Source organism: Aulonocara sp. 'chitande type north' Nkhata Bay, linkage group LG12, assembly GCF_057382095.1.
Source record: "Aulonocara sp. 'chitande type north' Nkhata Bay isolate Kocher_YH1m ecotype deep benthic linkage group LG12, A_spYH_male_GT1.1, whole genome shotgun sequence".
Classification (NCBI taxonomy): Eukaryota; Metazoa; Chordata; class Actinopteri; order Cichliformes; family Cichlidae; genus Aulonocara; species Aulonocara sp. 'chitande type north' Nkhata Bay.
Window position 1 is genome coordinate 8,899,108 of NC_141355.1, and position 22,290 is coordinate 8,921,397.

The window sequence follows — 22,290 nt, forward strand, 5'->3', positions numbered from 1 at the left end:
ATTTTTCTGCTGGGTTTGTTTGCTGTCAGAGTGACAGAAGTATTCCTGAATGTCCTGAAGTATTTTGTGTTGAGCCTTCCTGCCCTTATCTTCTAGAGCTGGATCTTAGATAGTTTTTAGCTTTAGGCTTCTCCCATTGACAGATGGTCTGGGATCAGTGCAATTACCGTCATGTGAAAAAGAAAGTTTTCACAGGACTCTGTGCAATGCTGTGAGTCAATAAGTTGACCATGAACCCCTCTATTCTGGAGTCAAATATGAGACCATCTGTCTCAATGGCACAAAAAGAAAATAATCAACGTGTAGCATTGACTGAAACCTGATTAAAATGCTGTGTTGGGACCTTATGATGACTGGATATGTAAAGCGCTTTGGGGTCCTTAGGGACTAGTAAAGCGCTATATAAATACAGGCCATTTACCATTTAAGAGAGCTGTGCATAAATGGATGTGCGGAAAACTCAAAGCAAAACAAAGCTAGAAAGAGAAGGACAAAATTCCTCCATTGATACATTCATACAGAAAATTTCAAATTATTGCTGCTAAAGGTGGTTCTACAAGCTATTAATAGAGTGTATGCAGTTTGTTAGTGTATTTGTCATGATTCGGCTGTGTGGCAGGCAGGATGAGGACCCAAAATGCAAACTCACGGACTCAGGGGATAAACTCAAAATCACAGCTTTAATGCTGGAAGGCAGATCACAAGAAATACAAAACTTAAACCGGGAACAATAACTAACACTTGCAGAGAGACACAGGGAAATCCACGCAGCTATGAGGGAGACTACGACACAGAACTGAGGGAGACGCAGACATAAATACACAGAGGGTTAACGAGGGAAGTGGGAGCACACGGGGAACACAGCTGACACAGATAATCATAACGAGACAGGGCAGGAGTGAACACAACATGACGCATACTGACGAGAGACTGTCAAAGTAAAACAGGAAGTACAGAGGTTCAGACAGGAGGAGAGAGCACGGGGAGAACACAGACATAACAGGCTGGGGGAAACATGGAATAAAACACGAAAGGGGACAAGGGCTCATGAATACATAGAGGGGCACACAGGGGGTGAGAGTCACAAAGGGAAAGCACACAGGGAACAACATAACAGGGCAACTCCGGAAACAGAACCTAAACAGGGAACTGAATACAAAAAATACAAGAGAAGAATACTGGGCCAACACGGCCCAGGACCATGACAGTATTACGTTTTGCGAAACTTTCTGTTGGTAGTTTTTTAAAGAAGATGATTACAATCTCTAAAAAAAAAGTATCTGTAGTTCTGCTGCAGCGACTTTTGATTCTTCGGTTTTAGGGTTGTCATGCTGGATTGACTTTGATCTGTTCTTTTTTTCAACCTCCATTCAGTTTGACAGTGTTATCAGATTCCAGTGTTAAATCAGTGACCTACTCTGTAAATGTATTATTGTCAGCGGCAACTTCTTGCTGTGCTGAGCTTGGTGTTCCCTCGTGGTTGTGACAGATGCCAAGAAAATTGGGCATACTGTAGTGAACATTTATATATTTATCTGACTGACTAAAATAACTTTGGCATGCGTTTACAGCGCAACTAGCTTTGCATATCTATGACTTATTGTGATAAAGTTATTTTTATGTCCAGGTGACTGATTTAATTTATTATTGTTTTCTTTTTCTTTTTTTCTTTAGAAAATTAAATGTTAAAAAATGTAAAAGTAGAATTTACCATCTGCATTCATCCAGCAGCACTTGGTGAGATACATTTATATTACAATCTAATTAAAATATTGCTTAAAAGCAGGAGTGATGTTTGTCTTTAATATCACAGGGAGTTTCTGGTTATACTGATAGACTGTAGATGTTTCCTCCTTGAATTTCCCTTCCTTGGTTTGGGAAATGACAGGAAGCAGACGCAGTGCAGAACTGAGCTTCTTAAAGGCTGGCAGCAGATGTGATATTTATGACCGTTTTTTAAAAAATCAGACACTGGCTGTGGTTCTCTACCAGACCACAGGCAGCGCTCAGAGAAGACTCTTTTTTTTTAAACTTTTTATTTTATTTATTTGAACAACTCACCTGTCCATTACGCATACAGTTTCTTCAGAATAACAGCATACAAAGAGAGTCACAAACTCAAGACAGTGAAATTAGAAAGAAAAAGAAACAAACAAATATATATATATGTATAAAAATATAGACACATATAGAATAATAATTAGAAAAATAAGATAAAGTAAAACAAAAGAAAAAAAAGGAAACATGCCTGTGGTGTCAAACATTTCCATCGTTCATTTCACTTTTTTTTTTGTATGCTCATCTTCATTCAGTTCAGTCTTTTTTTCCCCTTCCGTTGTACGTCAACCATTTTCCCCAGTACTTCAAAAAGCGTTCTTCCTTTAATTTCAGTTTATATGTAAGGTTCTCCATCTCCATAATGTCCTCCACAATTGCTACCCACTGCTGCTTTCCTGGTGTTTCTGTCTTAAGCCAGTTTTTGGTGATGGCCTTCTTTGCTGCCAAAAGGAGAATCTTAGCCAGGTAACGATCCTTTACATCTACAGTACCTTCCAAGTACAAAACAAGGCAGGTTCTAGGAATAATATAACCTAATATATCACAGAGAGCCGAGTGAATTTTAACCCAGAAAGTGTGAATTTTTCTGCATTTCCAGAAAATGTGTGTATGGTCTGGTTCATCCCATCCACACAGCCTCCAACATTGTTGTTGTGTATTGGTTTGTTTATTTTTAATCTTAGGTGTAATAAAATAGCGAATTTGATTTTTCCAGATGAATTCTCTCCACCTCAATGAGTGAGTTGTATTCTTATGTTCTTTCCATGTTTCATACCACACCCTCTCAGTGATTTCTTCACTCAGCTCTCTTTCCCATTTTACTTTAACATATACAGTTGATTCCTGTCTTGATTCCATCAAACATTTGTATAGGGTGGACACTGTTTTTGGAATAACACTTTTATATGCCAGTATAATTATTTTTATAATAGGATGGATTTTGTCTTCCTCTATTTTTATGTTTTTATTAAAGTAATCTCTCACCTGTAAGTATCTGTAGAAATCCTTGTTTTTTTTAAGTTGTATTCCGGTTTTAATTCTTCAAAACTTTTAATTTCTCCTTTTTTGATTAATAAACAAATTGCTGTGATTCCCTTTTCATTCCAATTTTTTAAACCAAGATCCAATTTTCCTGGTCTAAATTATTCATCGAAGCCTATCCATTTTAGCAAACCAAGCTCTTTGCCAATCCTGAACTCCTTTACTGTATCATACCATACATTTAATGTAAAGGATATTATCGGGTTCCTATCTTGGTCTTTAGTTACGTTATGCTGGCATTAGGTATTTTCTGTTCTGCAGCAGTTTGCCCTCTAGTGGTTGTTTTTGTGTATTTTTTTTACTCTGTAAGATCTAGCGAGAGGCAGTTTCACCTCCGTTAATCTGTTGCCATCCATGCCTTCACAAGCTGATAAGCGGCATCATCTGTGAGTAATATTGTTTGTTATCACTGAGACAACTTGTGTGCATTATTATTTGTTGTGAAGGCGTGATATAGTTTGTAGTTAGAATTTAATTTGAATGCATGTATAACCTAAGCTATTAAGGTTAAGCTAGCTCATATGTCATGTGGTTTCTTTAACGTTTTGATCATGAGTGTGATTTCATTTGATGTTTTATTCGGGCACTCACTAAGCAGATAAATATTGTGCTCATATTTTTGAATATGTGTTTGTTATACTGTATATTGAGGCAACATTTTTATTGGTTTATTTCTGGTTTTGTCAACAGTTTCACACTTTTTCCTTATTAAATCATCCAACTCAACACATTGGCCTGTTCCCTGGATTTTGATTAGGACAGTGTTTAGCTGTCTGTATAGCTGAGTCTACGTTCACGAGGACAACGCTTAGTGAGGACAGAACATACGTATTCAGGGGTCTTTTTCATACCCATGTTTGTTTGAATTGGGACATTGAGTGTGGAGAGCTCCACATCCTTCCAGCGAGCCCCGTAATCATCACTACACCAATATGTTATCTGGCGTATCTGTGCAGCACGAAAATATTCTTTTAAATTAGGGAGCGACATTCCTCCTTTCTCCTTAGTAAGCTGTAAAGTAGTGTGACACACTGTAATGTGTGGTCACATCATGTGATTTAATTTTTGTATATCGTATAAGCTTTTAGGTGTAGTTTTGTTAAGGAAGGGCCTTAAGCTTGTGATTTTTGTTGGAGATCCAACATGTGGTGTGATCCCTAGTTACGCCACAAGGGGGCACTTCCGCCCTAGTGAGATGGTTTAGTGTGACGCTACTGCTCGTCTTCAGTTCTGGCAGAAGCGAGAGAGGAAACACACTACCTGTCGTCCATCTCATGATTTATCTGTTTTTTTTCAGGTTAGTAAGTAATAAGGCCACACATGTGGTCCGCATAATTTACATGCCAAATAAGGGTAAAACCTGACCAGCAGTTTGTTTTGCTGGGATCTGTATTCGTCTGTTTTGCTCATTGAAATGTGTTACGATCGAGAGTAGGAGCTAGCTTAGCTCGCCACATCCTGGAGTAGCTGTTAGCTTTGTTGTTTTCTAAACTTAAGGCACCCTGTTGTAACAAAAGTACACCACGGCTCCTGTATACTTGAGTTAATGTGTTCGCAGAGACAGTTTGATGTGTTGTCACTGTTATTGTCTAAAGTTAGTGTAATAACCTATAATAATTCTGATCGCTCTGCAATGTTGATGTGGAGATTTCCACTATACAGGTACTCCATTAGTATATGGTACAGTACTGGAATGTTTGCTTTATCAAACTATGTGTGAAAAAAGTGTGATTTATAGCTCTTAGTAACAAACAACAGAGATGACTGTTTAGATTTTTGTTTATACTTTTACTATACTATTTTAGTTTATTCTGATTTTGGGCTTTGGGAATGTGAGACAGAGATGTTAAGAAGTTTTTGCAACCTGTTGTGAACACATGAATGTGTTTAAATAAAGATCTGGCAGAAGCGAGAGAGGAAACACACTACCTGTCGTCCATCTCATGATTTATCTGTTTTTTTCAGAACCAGACATAATCTGTCAGCCGCCCTCTTGCTTGGGGTGTGTTACAGATTCTTGGGGGCTCGTCCGGGATTGGCTCTCCACATTGCCATGAGCTAATCCCACAACCTACAACACCTCGTGCTGGTAAAGCTGACAGCGTGATGCCGGCTGCCCCAAAGTGAGCTGTCTGTGTGAGACAAGCTGAGACCAAGTGAGGAAGAGGGCTGGACCCAAAAGCAACCTACTACGAGAGACTGGGGAAGACGTCGTCATGGCAGACCAGGAGAGGAAAAGCCTGGTATGGGACATCAGGAAAAGCCTACTGTCGCTGTCATCCAACGAACTTTTCCAGATTACTTCTACAGTCAGCCCTGTTCCAGGCAAAGATGCTGCAGAGCTTTCCAGCGGAGACGCAGAGGGATGTTTCGAGTACATCCACGCCTTTATGTACAGTAAGAACTTGTTAGATGCTGAGGATAGGGGCATGGGAGAACTGCTAGCCCTAAAAGATGTTGTCGATGAGGTTGTTCAGTCTCAAAGTAGTGTAATCTTACCTGCTGGGTCAAGTGTAAATACAAAGCCAATGTCCCCACTTATCACTGTCCCACCTACTGCATCAGCCCAACCAGCTAACACTGATGTACTATTTTCTGATGTAACAAATGTAACCACTCCTGTAACAGCAAACGCCAAGCTAATCACTGAGACAACTAATGAACTCAGTTGTGACGTTTTACCAGAGAATGTCCAAAAGATGCTGTTAGACTATGAGGATTTGAGCCAAAAGCTTGGTAGGCTGATGCACATTCCCACACCTCAAGCTACAGCACAACCTACACTCTCAGTCCCACATCACTCTGAGACACAGATGGACGTTTCCAGACACAGAGGACCCGAACAAGTAGTATCATTGAAGGATCTGTCCTACATTCATCGCCGTGAATTCAAAGTTCAAGGAAGCCAAATTGGAGATCACTCATCTGATATCAGCTTTAACAGTGTTTGCAGACAGATAGAGGAGGGGACAAAGGACAATTTCACTGAGTCTGAGATCGTGAGAGGTGTGCTAAGGATAATAAAGCCAGGAGATTTCAAGGACATGCTGGTCAATAAAGAAGACATGACTGTGGCTGAGCTCAAGGGGTTCCTCCAGTCGCACTTAGGTGAGAGGAATAGCACAGAACTATTCCAAGAACTAATGTGTGCCAAACAAAATGAGCATGAAACCCCTCAGCAGTTCCTCTACCGTGTTATTGGACTGAAGCAAAGAATATTGTTTGGGTCAAAACAGCCAGGGACTGATATCAGGTATAGCCCAGACACAGTACAAGATGTCTTCCTACACACAGTGTATCAGGGAATAGGACACAAGTACAATGATATTCGCAGGGAGCTTAAACCTTTACTTTCAGACAACACAGTTACAGATGAGACAATCCTAAAGCATGTCATGAGGGTAACAAGTGATGAAAGTGAACGACAAAGGCGTTTGGGGTCAACACAACGCTTAAGACAAGCTGCTGCACATAGTCTACAGGTTGAGGGAGAACAGGTTAAGCAGGCAAATACAAAGAAAGACATGACAGAGCATAGAGCTAAATCAGATGAAGTACAGAAGCTTGCAGAGAAAATAGATGTGCTCACCAAACTAGTAGACACCCTAGCAGAGAAAGTGGAGAGAAGCCAGTCATACAGCTGTCTACCCCCCAAGCCACAACCAACCAGAAGAGGAAGCCGTTATGGTTGTCCAAAATGTGTGCAGGAGGGGTTACAAGATTGTAAACACTGCTTCTCTTGTGGCGAACAGGGACACAGAGCTGTGGGTTGCCTAAAAAACCCTAAGCAGCAGGGAAACGTGAACCGGTTGCTGTGGGGGGACAAACAGTAACCGGAGTTCTTCCCAAGTCCCAATTCACAGACAGAGGAGCTGAAACAGACACCACCCACAATGTGACGGGGAACAGCAGGTTCAAAACAACTATTGAAACAGCTGCTGTTAACAAAAAGCATAGCCGTGAGAGAACTGCTGCTGACCCCCTAAAAGACACGACGCCTACCAATGAACCTGTTGCCAAATTAATAGGTAGGAAAGCTTTGACTAAGTGTATTCTCAATGGCCTCGCAGTCAATGCTCTCTTGGACACTGGGGCCCAAGTCAGCATAATAGACCGCCATTGGAGAGACAAGTACTTACCTGATCTTGACGTTCGTCCCCTGACTGAGTTAATTGAACTCATGGAGGATAAAAAGACACTGGAAGTGTATGCAGTGAATGGAGGGCTAATCCCCTTTGATGGCTGGGTGATCATAACCCTGAACTTACCAGGAAATGAGGACCCAGATTTATCAGTCAGTGTACCCTTCCTGGTGAGCTCGTTGCCTTTAGAAATGCCACTTTTGGGATTCAATGTGGTTGAAGTAGTGATTCAGGGAAAACCAGAAAGGCTAGCTTCCACTTTAAGTCGCCTCCTAGGTGGGGCAATGTCCATCCCTGATGACACAGCAAAGACCATTGTCCATTTTGTGCAGACAAAAAAACCTGTTTCTGCTCAGGGGCGCCTGAGAACAGGTCCGAAAGACAAAGTCATCCCAGCTGGTAGCGTAACCTGGGTAAAATGTAAAGTACCACCACAGTTTGACTCTGGCGACCCTCTAGTGCTGTTCGAACCTGAGGAAAATTGCCCACAGTTACAACAGCTAGATGTGGGTGAGGGCCTCTTAGAAGTTCAGATGGGCAGAACTCCGCATGTAAATTTGCCTTTAGGAAACCAGACAAAACATGACATTATTCTACCCCGAAAAGCTTTGATTGGCAGTATCCAGCCTATCAAGAAAATTGTTGAGACTGACTCACTCCCAAACAGAGACCTGGAGATCCAGAGTCCTACCACTGCACCACCTACTCCAAGTTGTTCCACTCTATTGTGGCATCCACCCGTTGATGTACATCACCTCACAGAGGAGCAGCAGGGAGTTGTAAGGAAAATGCTGTTTGAGGAGTCAGCTACTTTTGCAAAGGATGCTAATGATATAGGCTGTATTACAAGTCTAGAGCTGTCACTAAATCTTAAAGATGACATCCCTGTGCAAAAAGCCTACAGCTCAGTTCCAAAGCCATTATTCAATGAAATGGCCTGTATTTATATAGGGCTTTACTAGTCCCTAAGGACCCCAAAGCGCTTTACATATCCAGTCATCCACCCATTCACACACACATTCACACACTGGTGATGGCAAGCTACATTGTAGCCACAGCCACCCTGGGGCGCACTGACAGAGGCGAGGCTGCCGGACACTGGCGCCACCGGGCCCTCTGACCACCACCAGTAGGCAACGGGTGAAGTGTCTTGCCCAAGGACACAACGACCGAGACTGTCCAAGCCGGGGCTCGAACCGGCAACCTTCCGATTACAAGGCGACCTCCCAACTCTTGAGCCACGATCGCTCAAGAGTAAATGAAGTAAAGGAGTACATCCAGGACCTTTTAGCAAAGGGCTGGATAATCAAATCAAAATCTCCTTATGCTGCCCCTGTTGTATGTGTCCGCAAAAAGGATGGCACATTACGCCTGTGCATCGACTACCGGTTACTAAACCAGAAAACCATACCTGATAGGCACCCACTGCCCCGTATCCAAGATCTGATCGATACGCTGGGGGGCCATTGCTGGTTCAGTATTCTTGACCAAGGAAAGGCATACCACCAGGGATTTATGGCAGAGGGCTCAAGGCATCTCACAGCCTTTGTAACTCCCTGGGGGTTGTATGAGTGGGTCAGAATACCCTTCAGCCTCTCCAATGCGCCTGCAGCCTTTCAGAGGAGTATGGAGGAGATGCTGGATGCATTTAGGGATGAATGTTGCATTCTCTACCTAGATGACATCCTCTGCTATGCCAAAACCTTTGAGGAGCATGTTGAGGGCGTCCGCAAAGTTTTGAAAGCACTTCAGCATCACGGTGTGAAGCTAAGGCCTGAAAAGTACGAACTCTTTCGCAGACAAGTAAGATATTTGGGTCGCCTCGTATCAGCAGAGGGTGTGCAAATTGACCCAAAGGATCTAGAGGCTGTGCAGTCACTCAGGGCCAAAACACCGCAGACTGTTGGCGATGTGAGGCGGCTCCTGGGCTTCCTCAGCTATTACCATAGCTATATTCAGGACTTCTCACGTATCGCAAAGCCTGTGTATGAGCTTCTCCAAGCCAAGTCTGACATTTCACGAGCACCACCTCACCAGAGGAAATCCAAAGGCAGTCAGCTGTCCTCCAATACTCCTGTGGTGTGGACTGGTGAACACCAGGGGGCACTGGAGCGACTCATCGACATGCTCACCCACCCTCCAGTCCTGGCCTACCCAGACTTCCACTTACCTTTCTTGCTACACACAGATGCCTCAGAGCAAGGCCTTGGCGCTGTACTCTATCAGCAGCAAGATGGTAAGCTAAGGGTTATTGGGTATGGCTCCAGAACGCTGTCTCCAGCCGAGAAAAACTATTGCCTGCACAGTGGGAAATTAGAATTTCTGGCGCTTAAATGGGCGGTGTGTGAAAAGTTTAGAGACTACCTCTATTATGCCCCACACTTCACCATCTATACTGACAACAACCCTGTGACTTACATAATGAGCACTGCTAAGCTTAATGCTGTTGGGCATCGCTGGGTTGGGGAGTTGTCAGATTTCCGGTTTGAGATAAAATACAGACCAGGAAAGGTAAATATAGATGCTGACACGTTGTCCCGCATGCCCCTTGACATTGAGAAGTACGTGACAGCATGTACTGAGGGGCTCTCTCATGAAGTTGTGCAAACCACATGGGGTGGGGCCAAAGCAGCCCAGGAACACGATGTAGCTTGGGTCGCCATCCTGGCTCTTACTGCTAACACAAACCAAGACCCCCCAACTTCACTTCCAACCATAAGCAGTGAGGAGTTGGTGAAGGCTCAAAGGGAAGACCCAGCAGTGGGAGAAATCATTCGGCTAAAAGAGACAAATGCTGTAATGACAAACGAGATACGACAAACAGTAGGTAAAGCTGCAAGGAGATTGCTTCATGAATGGAGCAAACTGCCTTGACAATGGACTTTTGTATCGACGTACTACTGAAAGACAGCAACTTGTTCTCCCAGCAGTTTACAAGGCCAAGGTACTAAAATACCTCCATGACGACATGGGACACATTGGTACTGACCGAGTACTGGCCCTAGCTAGAGAGAGGTTCTACTGGCCATTTATGAAACAGGAAGTTGAAAACTATGTCACAAGGAAGTGTCCCTGCATAAAACAAAAAAAACCGGTTGGACATGTCCGTGCCCCAATGGGCACAATCACTTCAAACTCACCTTTGGATCTTGTATGCATAGATTACCTGCACCTAGAGCCCAGCCGAGGTGGATATGAATATATCCTGGTCGTAGTAGATCATTTTACAAGGTTTGCTCAAGCATACCCGACCAAAAATAAGTCAGGCAAGACAGCAGCTGAGCGCATCTTTGGTGATTTCATCCAGCGTTTTGGATATCCCGGCAGGCTGCATCACGATCAGGGTCGTGAGTTTGAAAACGAGCTCTTTAGGACTTTAAGAGATAAAGCTGGAATTGGACACTCAAGGACCACACCGTATCACCCCCAATGTAATCCCGCCGAGAGATTTAATCGGACTCTCTTGCAGATGCTTAGGACACTCGGCGACAAAGAAAAGCAATGCTGGAAAGATCACCTTCAGCAAACAGTGCACGCTTACAATTGTACGCGGCATGAGTCAACAGGGTATTCCCCTTACTTTCTGTTGTATGGGCATCACCCCCGTCTCCCAATAGACTTGTTGTTTGGCCTGGTTGGGGAGAAAAAAACTGTGTCTCACAAACATTATGCTGAGAAGTGGGCAGAAAAGATGACTGAGGCGTACAAGATAGCCAGTGACAATAGTAAACTGTCCAGCGCACGAGGCAAATCCTACTATGACAAAAAACTCAGGGGTGTCGTCTTGCATCCTGGGGACAGGGTCCTCGTTAGAAATCTTGGTGAAAGAGGTGGGCCTGGAAAACTCAAGTCATACTGGGAAAAGAGTATCTACGTAGTCAAAGCACAAGTAGGCGACAACCCCGTGTATGTTGTCTACCGAGAAGCAGGAGATAAGGATAAGACTAGAGTGCTTCACCGTAACTTGTTACTACTTGTGAATGACTTGCCAGTTGAGGCTCCACAGCACATTCCTGAACCTACACCAAAAAGACAAACAAAATCAAACAACCTGCCAGGGGACAGAGGCAGGAGAAGGCAACAGACTGAAACAAGTGACTCAGACTCTGAAGAGAGTACTGGAAAACTCTGGTTGAGGCTCCCTGTAAAAGAAAGAGAGCCCATCAGAGGAAAGACTTACCATAGGATATCTACTGCAGAACAGCCCGACCCAGCCTCCGGTGAAGAAAACAGTCATGCGAAGGTACCTGTCAGGGAAGAAAGCGATATTGGCCGGCCAGTCAGCCAAGATCAAGTCAATCTAGGAGACAACTTTCCAGAGGTGCTTTCACTACATGACCCAGTCCCATCAGAAAACGCAGATGATGAACTGTCAATTCCAAATGAGGATGAACTGTCTGCACGCACCCCTCCACGATGTTCTACTAGCGACATGAGAAGGTCGACTAGGGAGAGGAAACCAAGGCAGATGCTGACATACCAAACACTGGGTGAACCATCGTACCAGCCTCATCCTACAGTTGCAACGCTCTCCTCACCCTACATGCCACCATGGACAGTTCCTTATCATATTCCAACACCCACAGGCTTTACACCTCACCTTCCATATGCTTACACACCTTACATATACACACCTTTGTTATATTGAATAAGTGTATGTGTCAATGTTTTTGAGAAAAATTGAGGTTTGAATGCCAGGAGCCATTCTTATTTTGTCGGGGAGCGTGTGACACACTGTAATGTGTGGTCACATCATGTGATTTAATTTTTGTATATCGTATAAGCTTTTAGGTGTAGTTTTGTTAAGGAAGGGCCTTAAGCTTGTGATTTTTGTTGGAGATCCAACATGTGGTGTGATCCCTAGTTACGCCACAAGGGGGCACTTCCGCCCTAGTGAGAAGGTTTAGTGTGACGCTACTGCTCGTCTTCAGTTCTGGCAGAAGCGAGAGAGGAAACACACTACCTGTCGTCCATCTCATGATTTATCTGTTTTTTTCAGGTTAGTAAGTAATAAGGCCACACATGTGGTCCGCATAATTTACATGCCAAATAAGGGTAAAACCTGACCAGCAGTTTGTTTTGCTGGGATCTGTATTCGTCTGTTTTGCTCATTGAAATGTGTTACAATCGAGAGTAGGAGCTAGCTTAGCTCGCCACATCCTGGAGTAGCTGTTAGCTTTGTTGTTTTCTAAACTTAAGGCACCCTGTTGTAACAAAAGTACACCACGGCTCCTGTATACTTGAGTTAATGTGTTCGCAGAGACAGTTTGATGTGTTGTCACTGTTATTGTCTAAAGTTAGTGTAATAACCTATAATAATTCTGATCGCTCTGCAATGTTGATGTGGAGATTTCCACTATACAGGTACTCCATTAGTATATGGTACAGTACTGGAATGTTTGCTTTATCAAACTATGTGTGAAAAAAGTGTGATTTATAGCTCTTAGTAACAAACAACAGAGATGACTGTTTAGATTTTTGTTTATACTTTTACTATACTATTTTAGTTTATTCTGATTTTGGGCTTTGGGAATGTGAGACAGAGATGTTAAGAAGTTTTTGCAACCTGTTGTGAACACATGAATGTGTTTAAATAAAGATCTGGCAGAAGCGAGAGAGGAAACACACTACCTGTCGTCCATCTCATGATTTATCTGTTTTTTTCAGAACCAGACATAATCTGTCAGCCGCCCTCTTGCTTGGGGTGTGTTACAGTAGTGTATCGTACCCTTGGCCGCTTGCCTTCCCAGACAAATCTAGGTATATACTTATCCCATTCTGAGAATTGGGTTTGAGGTATGCTTATCGGAAGAGAGAGGAATAAATATAGCAATCGTGGTAAGATATTCATCTTTATCACATTTATCCTGTCACTAAATCCTAACGGATATGTATTCCATCTTTCCATATCCTGCCTTATCCTGTTATTTATATGTCCATAGTTACTTTGATATAGTTTGGCATAGTTTTTGGTTATATTTATACCTAAATATTTAAGGGTTTTTGCCTCCCACTTTATTTCCCATTCCTTAAGATTTTGAGTTGGTATACAATTAAACATTAGAACTTGAGTTTTAAGTATATTTACTTTGTAGCCAGAAAGCGTACCAAATTTTCCTAACATTTCTGTAAGCTGCATAAAAGAGTTTGTGGGGTTTTTGAGGGCTATCAACACATCATTAGCAAACAGACTAATTACATGCTCTTGTCGGAGAAGACTATTTCTGTATCTGTGTGTGACCATCACTTCAATCCATAAAAAACCTGCAATAAGCATCCATCACTGTTGCCTAAAGAGCTGCAGGCTTTCACAGGAGACATTACATATCTGAAATGCTCAAAACTCAGTGGGTATAGGCTTTGCTATGTATAGTATTTTATACAAACTAATCTCAACAAGTTACCATGTAATAATTCAGAAGGTTATATGACCATTAGGGATGTTGCAAATCCCATTTTCATGCTTAAACTTGAAATATGAAGTATACAACTATGTAAACTATATGTATTGTTGTGAGCAAAGCAAAGCTGTGATGCAATATACACATGTAGAAAAAACACATCTGAGCATAGCTCTGAATGCTTGTGACTCTGCTTTACTTTTTCTACCTGCTTGCTTAAGTATTGGCAACTATGCAATAGCCTGTCTATCTCCTCCATACTTGTAGGAATCCTGCAGGAAAGCCTGAAGAGTACCTTTCTCACCCCATCTGTCATCACTACTCACCTGCCCTAAAACTCTCAGCATTGGAGCTCTGCCCTGATAGATTACTTACCTAAGGAAGCTCATTTGAACTTTGCTCCCACATTAATCAGCTCTTGACAAAAAGAGAAATAGCTCTGATTCCTGTTTAGTAACCTACCTAAAGACACTTACCTGAAGACTGTTGCTGCCTGTGAACTTTAGGGATTTGCATAAAAACACTAATCAAAGTCATTAACTGGTTAACTTGTGACAGTATCCTGCATTTGGGTCCTTCAGTGAAGTCTTGGCAGAATACAGAGAAGCCACAAAATGCATAAATTCATCGACTTGATCTCACTCTGCAAGAAAGCTTTCCAAGAGTGCATGTGTGCCTGAAAGCGAGCACATGCCTTTAAAGAGGAGTTGAGATGCTGAGAGAAACTGATGCGTAATTCAGTCCTGATCATTACGGGTAATGTGAGCAAGTCTAGAGGGTGAGAGTGGACATTCGTCCAAGTGCTTGGTGTGGGAAAGAAAACTATTCATCACAAGATAGTGATTGGGTGAAAACAGCTGTCTTGTCCTTAAGTAGCTGCTGAGGGGAAAAATAGCAATCCAGTAAGTGTAGTGGTGAAGAGGAGCAGAGATAGGAGAAGATGGTAGCAGCTAGTGGAAACAGTGCTTCTTACTATTTTATTTCTCCAAGGAAAACAATCACTATTCACACAGATCCCAGAACTAGCAGATCATCAGTAGAGGTTGTATACTGAGCAACCTGGTATTCAACAATAAAATAAGTACAGAATTTTTTACTGTGTCCTCAGCATCCTTTTCTCTCTCACTTACTCTGTCTCACTCTTGCTCTCTCACTCTCTCTCCCAATTCCCTTCAGAGTGATAGTTTCTGTAACTCTGCAAACAGCTCTTATACATACAAAATTTGAACTGAGGTTGCTGTCTGCGTCTAGATCTATATAGTCTTATACCCTGAGTTAATTTATAAATAATCCCATGAACAGTAGAGGTGGACGTAACTATCATGAAGACCTGATTAGTAGATTCAATGTTACTATGTTGGTTTAAAAAATTGGATATGATACCACGGGATGGAAAGGGTGGATCTGACTGTGAAGCTGCTTGCTTACTTGCTGGCTAGAGACTTGCCTGTGTCAATAACCAATGAGCAAACCTTGGATAAACCTCCACTTTGAAACATAACAAGCCAAGATTTACAAAATAGAAATATTTTTTTATTTGATCTAGTGTGAAATGAGTGGCTGAGTTCGTAAACTTCACAGGAAGTTTGATGTGGAAGTTCGTAAACTTCCACATCATTGTCTAGGTTCTTGTTAATTCACAGAAAATGTCCCATTTCTTTTTAAAAAAAAATTGTAATGTAAATTTTAAAAAAAGAATAAAATTTCTGTCATTTATCTAATACTTGTACTCACTAGCTGGGCCCACGTCCTCATTTTAGGTTTGACAGCATTTTAGTAGGTAAAAGTGAATGCTTTGACCTGAATTGAGCTGCGGTTTGGGGAAGGCCTGGAAGGGGACTGGAGACAGCTCCCGGGCCTGGCAGATCCCCATGCACTAAATAGAAATGAAGACGTTAAAGAATTAAGAAGAAGGAGGGAGGGAGGGGCACGTAAACGAGAATGAACAGCTTGCAGAACTGGGGGACCTATATAGATGACGACCGGAATGAGCGTGTTTGGAGGCGTGGTCCCGCTCCCAAATTCCGATACATAATCTCCAATTAATATGAAGGCCTGGAGGAAAGGTCTTTATCAGTAGGGAAAGCCATAAAACCTATGGAAATCCCCCTGGATTGGTTTCTTACGTACTATGTAATAAGATTTAATGTTGCAGCCTCACATGCATGACAGGGAATCTCTTGATGCTGTTATTATTAGCATTGGTAGTGCTACTGGTCAAAAGTTCAGCTGCAGTGTGCTCTTGCTAAAGATCCAGTGCAGCACCTGACATGTTTTTATCTGACATCAACAGCACACTGAGCCTGCTGTTTCTGCTGCTTCTCATTCTTCTTCTTTGTCCTCCTCTCTCTGTCTTATCTGTAAGCTGTCATAGTGCAGGTCAAGACACACACACACACACACACACACACACACACACACACACACACACACACACACATATAGTTACACATTGTTCTGCTTGAAATAAGCACAAATTCCCGATGACTTGTAAATTATTCTTTAATTATCCCTTTACATCAAAATTTACACCAAAATTTAGGCAAAAGCACAGATTTAAAACATCTACTGCACATTACACATTAAATGTAACCAAACATAAGGTAGTTAAAACTAGGTAGTAACAGATACACAGTCACCTTATCAGTACTCGCACTGAAAACACATACAAAAGATAAACACTTGGTTTCTGTCTTTTTTAGTAGCGAAACCATGATGGAAACACCAACACAGTGTGGCTGTGTCTGAAAAGTGCTATATCACTACTTACTGTACTTTTCAAATGCATTTCTCAGTTAAAAGTGCAATTTTCAGTCACATATGACCAAAAATACCAGATCAGGTATTTTTTCCACACACACTGTGCAGTTAGCTCTATATTTAATGCTAAAACGCTGACCTTCAGCTTTAAGACAATTTGAAGACTAAAAGAAAAACCCTGGGTAGCAGTAGACATTGTAGTTTTGTACCCTTTAGGGTGAGGGTGATTCAAATAGCTAAAAGCCAAAAGTTCTCAGTCGATTGGATGTGAATGTAATTGCCCTCAAAGTAAAACTGAGTCAGGAGTTTAAAGCATGATGCTATGCTATATTTTTCGTCATGTCAGCTCATCAGAAAAGGGCCATCATCAACAATGTGTTAATCCTTCTTTGCCATGCTGTGCGGGACACGTGGCTAGCCTCAAACTCTTTTGTTTGTCAGAAAAAATAAATGCTGGAAAAACTGGTAAAAAACAATGTACAGTTTAACTTTTAACTTTTAAAATGAGGCTCTGAATTTGGTGTAGATGTGGATCCGATGTGCATGGTTGTCTGTCTCTCTCTGAACACTTAGCAGCACAAGGCTCATGCAGGCTTCATCAACAAAATTTCACCAATGTGGTAGCTACACAAAAGTGGTGATATAAGTTCTCAGACACAGCCTGGCTTCTCTTTTTTTTTTACCACGGGAAAGATATGTGACCATTTATATTGTAACAGGCACTGGTTCTGTAACACACAGAGCACATCTTTCCCCAGAGTCACATCTCCTCCACGGACACAGTTCAACAACATATGCGGCTGTAATGCTCCGCTGTACATTTTGTGGTGTGTTAAATGACTTTACAACACAACACACACACAGACATCACTATGCCATGGTTCAAGGTGAGTTCTCTTTACAGCTTGTACTCAAAGTGTCACATTGAAAAGGAGATTCACAAAAGAGACCACTGGAGAGGTTGGCATTTGTACAATATGAGAAAAACGCTTAAATTCAAAGCAGCAATAAACGTCTCAACACTGACACTGCAGAGGCGGTCACTGAAGTTTTACTTCCAGATGTGATGATTTCTTCTTTTATTCAGGCACATCTGCCACTATGATCTAATTTCCCCTGGTTGTGCAAACATTCTTATAGATAAGATTCATCATAATGAAGTGCACTGTGATTAATATATATATGTAAATGTAAGGCTTCTTGTATGTAAACCCCCCCAAACCACTTGATCACTGATAAGTACACTAATCTGCTCCCACCTTCATGAGCAAACACACTTGAGCATACACACATGTCACTCTTTTTATTTTATTCCCCCCATTAAGTGAGGAGTCCCACAAGCATTTGCATTGTAAAGTATGTGTGTCTGTGTGTGTGTTTAGATAGTAGCTGTAATTAGCATGATTGGAGAGTGAGGGATGGTTAGAAACACAGGTAGAGATGGTGCTGATGAGGACATTCACCCTACCGTGTAGCCTGCCAGGCGCCTCTCCTCAGCAACAAGCAGGCATCTTTTTGTCTCCATCGCTACAGCTCTCATCAGCAATGGCCGCGTGAGAGCTCTGAGTGTGTGTTGAGAGAGACACTGCGGCGCGCTCGTTTAAGGAGCGCTCGCTGAACAAAGTTGATTACACATTCATTAAAGCCCCGGCCTCTCGTTCACCCACTCCACTTGACCTGTCCAAGTGAGAGGCGGATCAGGGAGCGTACTCTGCATTCAGGACACACTGTGGATTATTTCTGGCTCTGTGCTTATGATTAGGGCACCGCAGTCACATGAAATATAAATAAATAAAAGATGATGATGATGATGATGATGATGATGAGATGATAAGATGGGTTTTGAAGTGCAGCCTCCCAGTGCTCACTCCTGCATGCCTCTCTGGCTCAGACAGCTAATGCCACATTATAATGGATACTATGGATTTCTTGCATCCTGTTAGATTTGTGATTTGCCCCATAATTGTGTTTGGAAGGCTTACTTGGGATTTTAATTTAGTTTTCATTTTTACATCGTTAGTTAAACCAAGTTTGCACAACTGAATGGGATCCTCTGCCTACAACTGAGACAGTTCTCTGCACTAAAAAACAAAAGGGAAAAAAAATATTGGATAGTAATTCAGTAAACAGCCAAATCAAATGGACCTCAGACAATCCTTCCAAATGTTTGCAGCACTGTCCTCGTGAGGATCTTGCAATTATAGCCTGAAACGCCTAGCACCAACAAACTGAATCTAACTTATCTTTGAAACTCCTCTGGAGAAGGCCGTCTCTGTTAGAAAATCAAATTTCAGCAGGAGCATGCGGAGATTACCTCTTCACGTTTCGGTCCCCTTGCAAGGGAGACAAAAGATTAAAAGATCACAAGGCGGTTGCAGGAAAATTAAACTAATAAATAAACAAGCACACTTCTGTTACACATAAAGGACACATTCTCTGCTCGGGACTTTTACTCTGTGTTGTTTTGCCTCTTCGGATAAAACAAAATAGCCTCACAAATCACTCTTGAAACGAACTGCCCGCAGCTCACAGACGAGTCACAGGGGGTCAGTTTGTATTAAAGGTTATGAGCAACTGTTGCTAATTGGTTTATTTTCCCAATAGTGAGACTCCAGTAGGGACAGGCTAACTGTAGCCACAGGCTGTAACCACTTTGTGCAAGTGGTGCACCTCTGTAGACTGTATATGAAAGATGTAAGTAGACTCCATGTCTGAGAGGTGAAACCTGCAGTCTCTGGGATTTTGCTAACCAGTCTAAGTACCCCTTGGTATGGCTATGTGCATCTACCACTACATAAAACCAACATGTGATGTCTTATCATGCCCAATATTTAGCAAAAATACTGATATACATATTAATATTGATGGAGTATCTATTCCACTCTAACGGCTTTAAAAATATGTTTTTAGCAGGATCTAATAAACTAAACCCTCCTCATAACACTGAATGATCCCCATTGCAGAACAAAAAACCCACAGCACAGGCTGGTTATGGGTAATATGTCCTTGAGATGGTCCTCATTTGTAAACAGAGTAAGAATCTGAGTTGCAGACTTGATCACTTACTGAATGAGCTCATTTGCTTCCAGTATTTTAGCTAAGGAACATTTTCTGCTCACTTCACTCACTCCAAATCATCCAACCAGGGCAGCACACATCAAGGGTGTAGGTCTTGTTTATAAGGTAATCAGGTTACTTTCATCAAATAACATCAGCCATCATGCTCTCATTCACTCCTGGCTAAGTCTGTTTGAGGTTCTTCTCCCAAAATGTAACTATGCTCTTTGGATTGACAATGCACCACTGCTACCAGAATACTAAAACACATATTTCATTAAACTTTTATGATAGCATGTGGCATTTGTGGTTATTTCACAAGTTTTTTAAAATTTGCTTTACATTTTCCACATGTTCACCTCAGATGTTGGTGCTGATGAGTGTGAAAATATGACGTTATGAACCTCTGTGCAGAAGATGAATGAATAAAGATTTCCCTGTTCACTGTGAATCTCATGTCATCAGATGTTGCCTACATGTTAGCAGTGCTGTAGTGCAGCGGTCCCCAACCTTTTTTGCGCCACGTACCGGTTTAATGTTAGACAATATTTTCACGGACCGGCCTTTAAGGTGTCGCGGATAAATACAACAAAATGAAAAGATACAACCAGATATAAGAATAAATGTGAATTCACTGTGCAATTGTGTAACTTTATTAGCAGCGTCCTCCTGAAATGCACCAACAACACTGAGAGCAACATCCTCCTCTCTGCCCCTTAATGCTCTCTGGTCGCTATGGTAACGCATAAATATTTCTTTCAAATAAGACACACAACTACAACACGGGAAAAGATTCAGGAAAACCAAGTTAACGGTAAAGTCCCTGAAAACCATAAATTTCACACCTGAGCCTCAACTCTCACAGCCCGGTACCAAACGACTCACAGACCAATACCGGATGGTGGCCCGGGGGGTTGGGGACCGCTGCTGTAGTGCACTCTTTAACATACTAGATACACTAGACACTGTATGTATATATGTCTTGTGCTGGACTACATCATTCTTTAAACTTGAAACACTTTAATTCTCAAGGTGAATTTATTTTGCAGCTGCTAGTATCTGATAATGTAAGGAAAGCCAGTTACATGTGAGACATTTCAATATATTGAAGTTTTATGCTTGGCCAATTTAAATGACACAGACTGCTGTCTATGAGAACAGCAGGGATCATGTTCATGTTTGACTTCTATTTTGCATAAGAAAAGTCCCAGAGATCATATAACGCTGATTTCTGGCCACACAGATATTTCTTCAGATTCTCAGACTCTGTTGATGATATTATGTACTGTAGATGATGAGATAATCAAAGTCTTCACAGCTTTACATTGACAAACATTATTCTGAAATTGTTTCACAGTTGTTTTGCAGACTGGTGAACCTGTGTGCATCTTTACTTCTGAGGAACTCTGAAGTCATGTTACTGACTTGCTGTCAATTAACCTAATTAGTTGCAAAATATTCCTCCAGCTGATTTTCACACTGCTTATCTTTTCAACCTTTTGTTGCCATCATCCCAACTGTATTTAAAAAAAATATGTTGCTGTCATCAAATTCAAAACAAATTTTCAGGCAATAAAGGCAAGTAAAATAAGTGTTTAAACTATTGAATATATTTGACATTTTACACAGCTTTCCAATTCTCTTTTGTCCTGTCTTCCTTTCCTCCCCCCAACTAGATGCAGCAGATGGCTGTCGGAGGTTGCTACATAAATAAAACTGAACTGAATTGAAATGAAATGAATTCGTTACTTTAGTTGACTCAACAGAGAAACACAATACTTGCAGCTGCAAATTGTAGTTATATCAATTTCCAGAGTGATTTCCAGTTCTTTTTCACTCAGACATGGCAGACTGAGGCCAATTAGTCAACTGATATAATGTTGAGACAGATATTTAGATATTTCAGATATTTAGGCATGGTGACTAAAATTGGCCATTATTTCTTAAAATTCAATTGAATTTTTTTTTCTATTGTGCCAAATCCCTTTAACAGTCACCTCAAAGCCCTTTATATCGTAAGAAAAAGACTATGATAATACAAGCGTGTCATCATTTGGATTTACATTTCTTTCAGTCTAAACATTGCAAGTTTATCACATGACATTTTCTTTAGTGAGAAATAACTGTGCCTGTACTGATCAGATGTAGACACTCCGTGTTGATTCTGTAAATACAGTGGCTTGATAAAGTATTTGGCCCTCTTGAACTTTTCCACATTTTGTCACATTACAGCCACAAACATGAATCAATTTTAGTGGAATTCCACGTGAAAGACCAACACAAAGTGGGGTACATGTGAGAAGTGGAACGAAAATCATACATGATTCCAAACATTTTCTACAAATAAATAACTGCAAAGTGAGGTGTGCGTAATTATTCAGCCCCCTAAGTCAATACTTTGTAGAACCACCTTTTGCTGCAATTACAGCTGCCAGTCTTTTAGGGTATGTCTCTACCAGCTTTGCACATATAGAGACTGAAATCCTTGCACATTCTTCTTTGCAAAACAGCTCCAGCTCAGTCAGATTAGATGGACAGCGTTTGTGAACAGCAGTTTTCAGATCTTGCCACAGATTCTCGATTGGATTTAGACACCAGACAGGTCAGGGATAAAGTTATTGAGAAATTTAAAGCAGGCTTAGGCTACAAAAAGATTTCCCAAGCCTTGAACATCCCACGGAGCACTGTTCAAGCGATCCTTCAGAAATGGAAGGAGTATGGCACAACTGTAAACCTACCAAGACAAGGCCGTCCACCTAAACTCACAGGCCGAACAAGGAGAGCGCTGATCAGAAATGCAGCCAAGAGGCCCATGGTGACTCTGGACGAGC

At 41.7% G+C, this 22,290-nt stretch overlaps 1 protein-coding gene across 1 annotated transcript in view; it reads right to left on the bottom strand.

Annotated features, from left to right (window-relative positions):
- Window positions 1-17,068: 17,068 nt before the first annotated feature.
- The window catches only part of tacr1a (tachykinin receptor 1a), a 63,953-nt gene continuing 58,731 nt past the window's right edge, over window positions 17,069-22,290 (bottom strand). The window contains exon 6 of the mRNA XM_086313450.1: window positions 17,069-18,735. The gene's annotated coding sequence lies outside the window, so the exon portion shown is untranslated. The remainder of the gene's footprint in view (window positions 18,736-22,290) is intronic.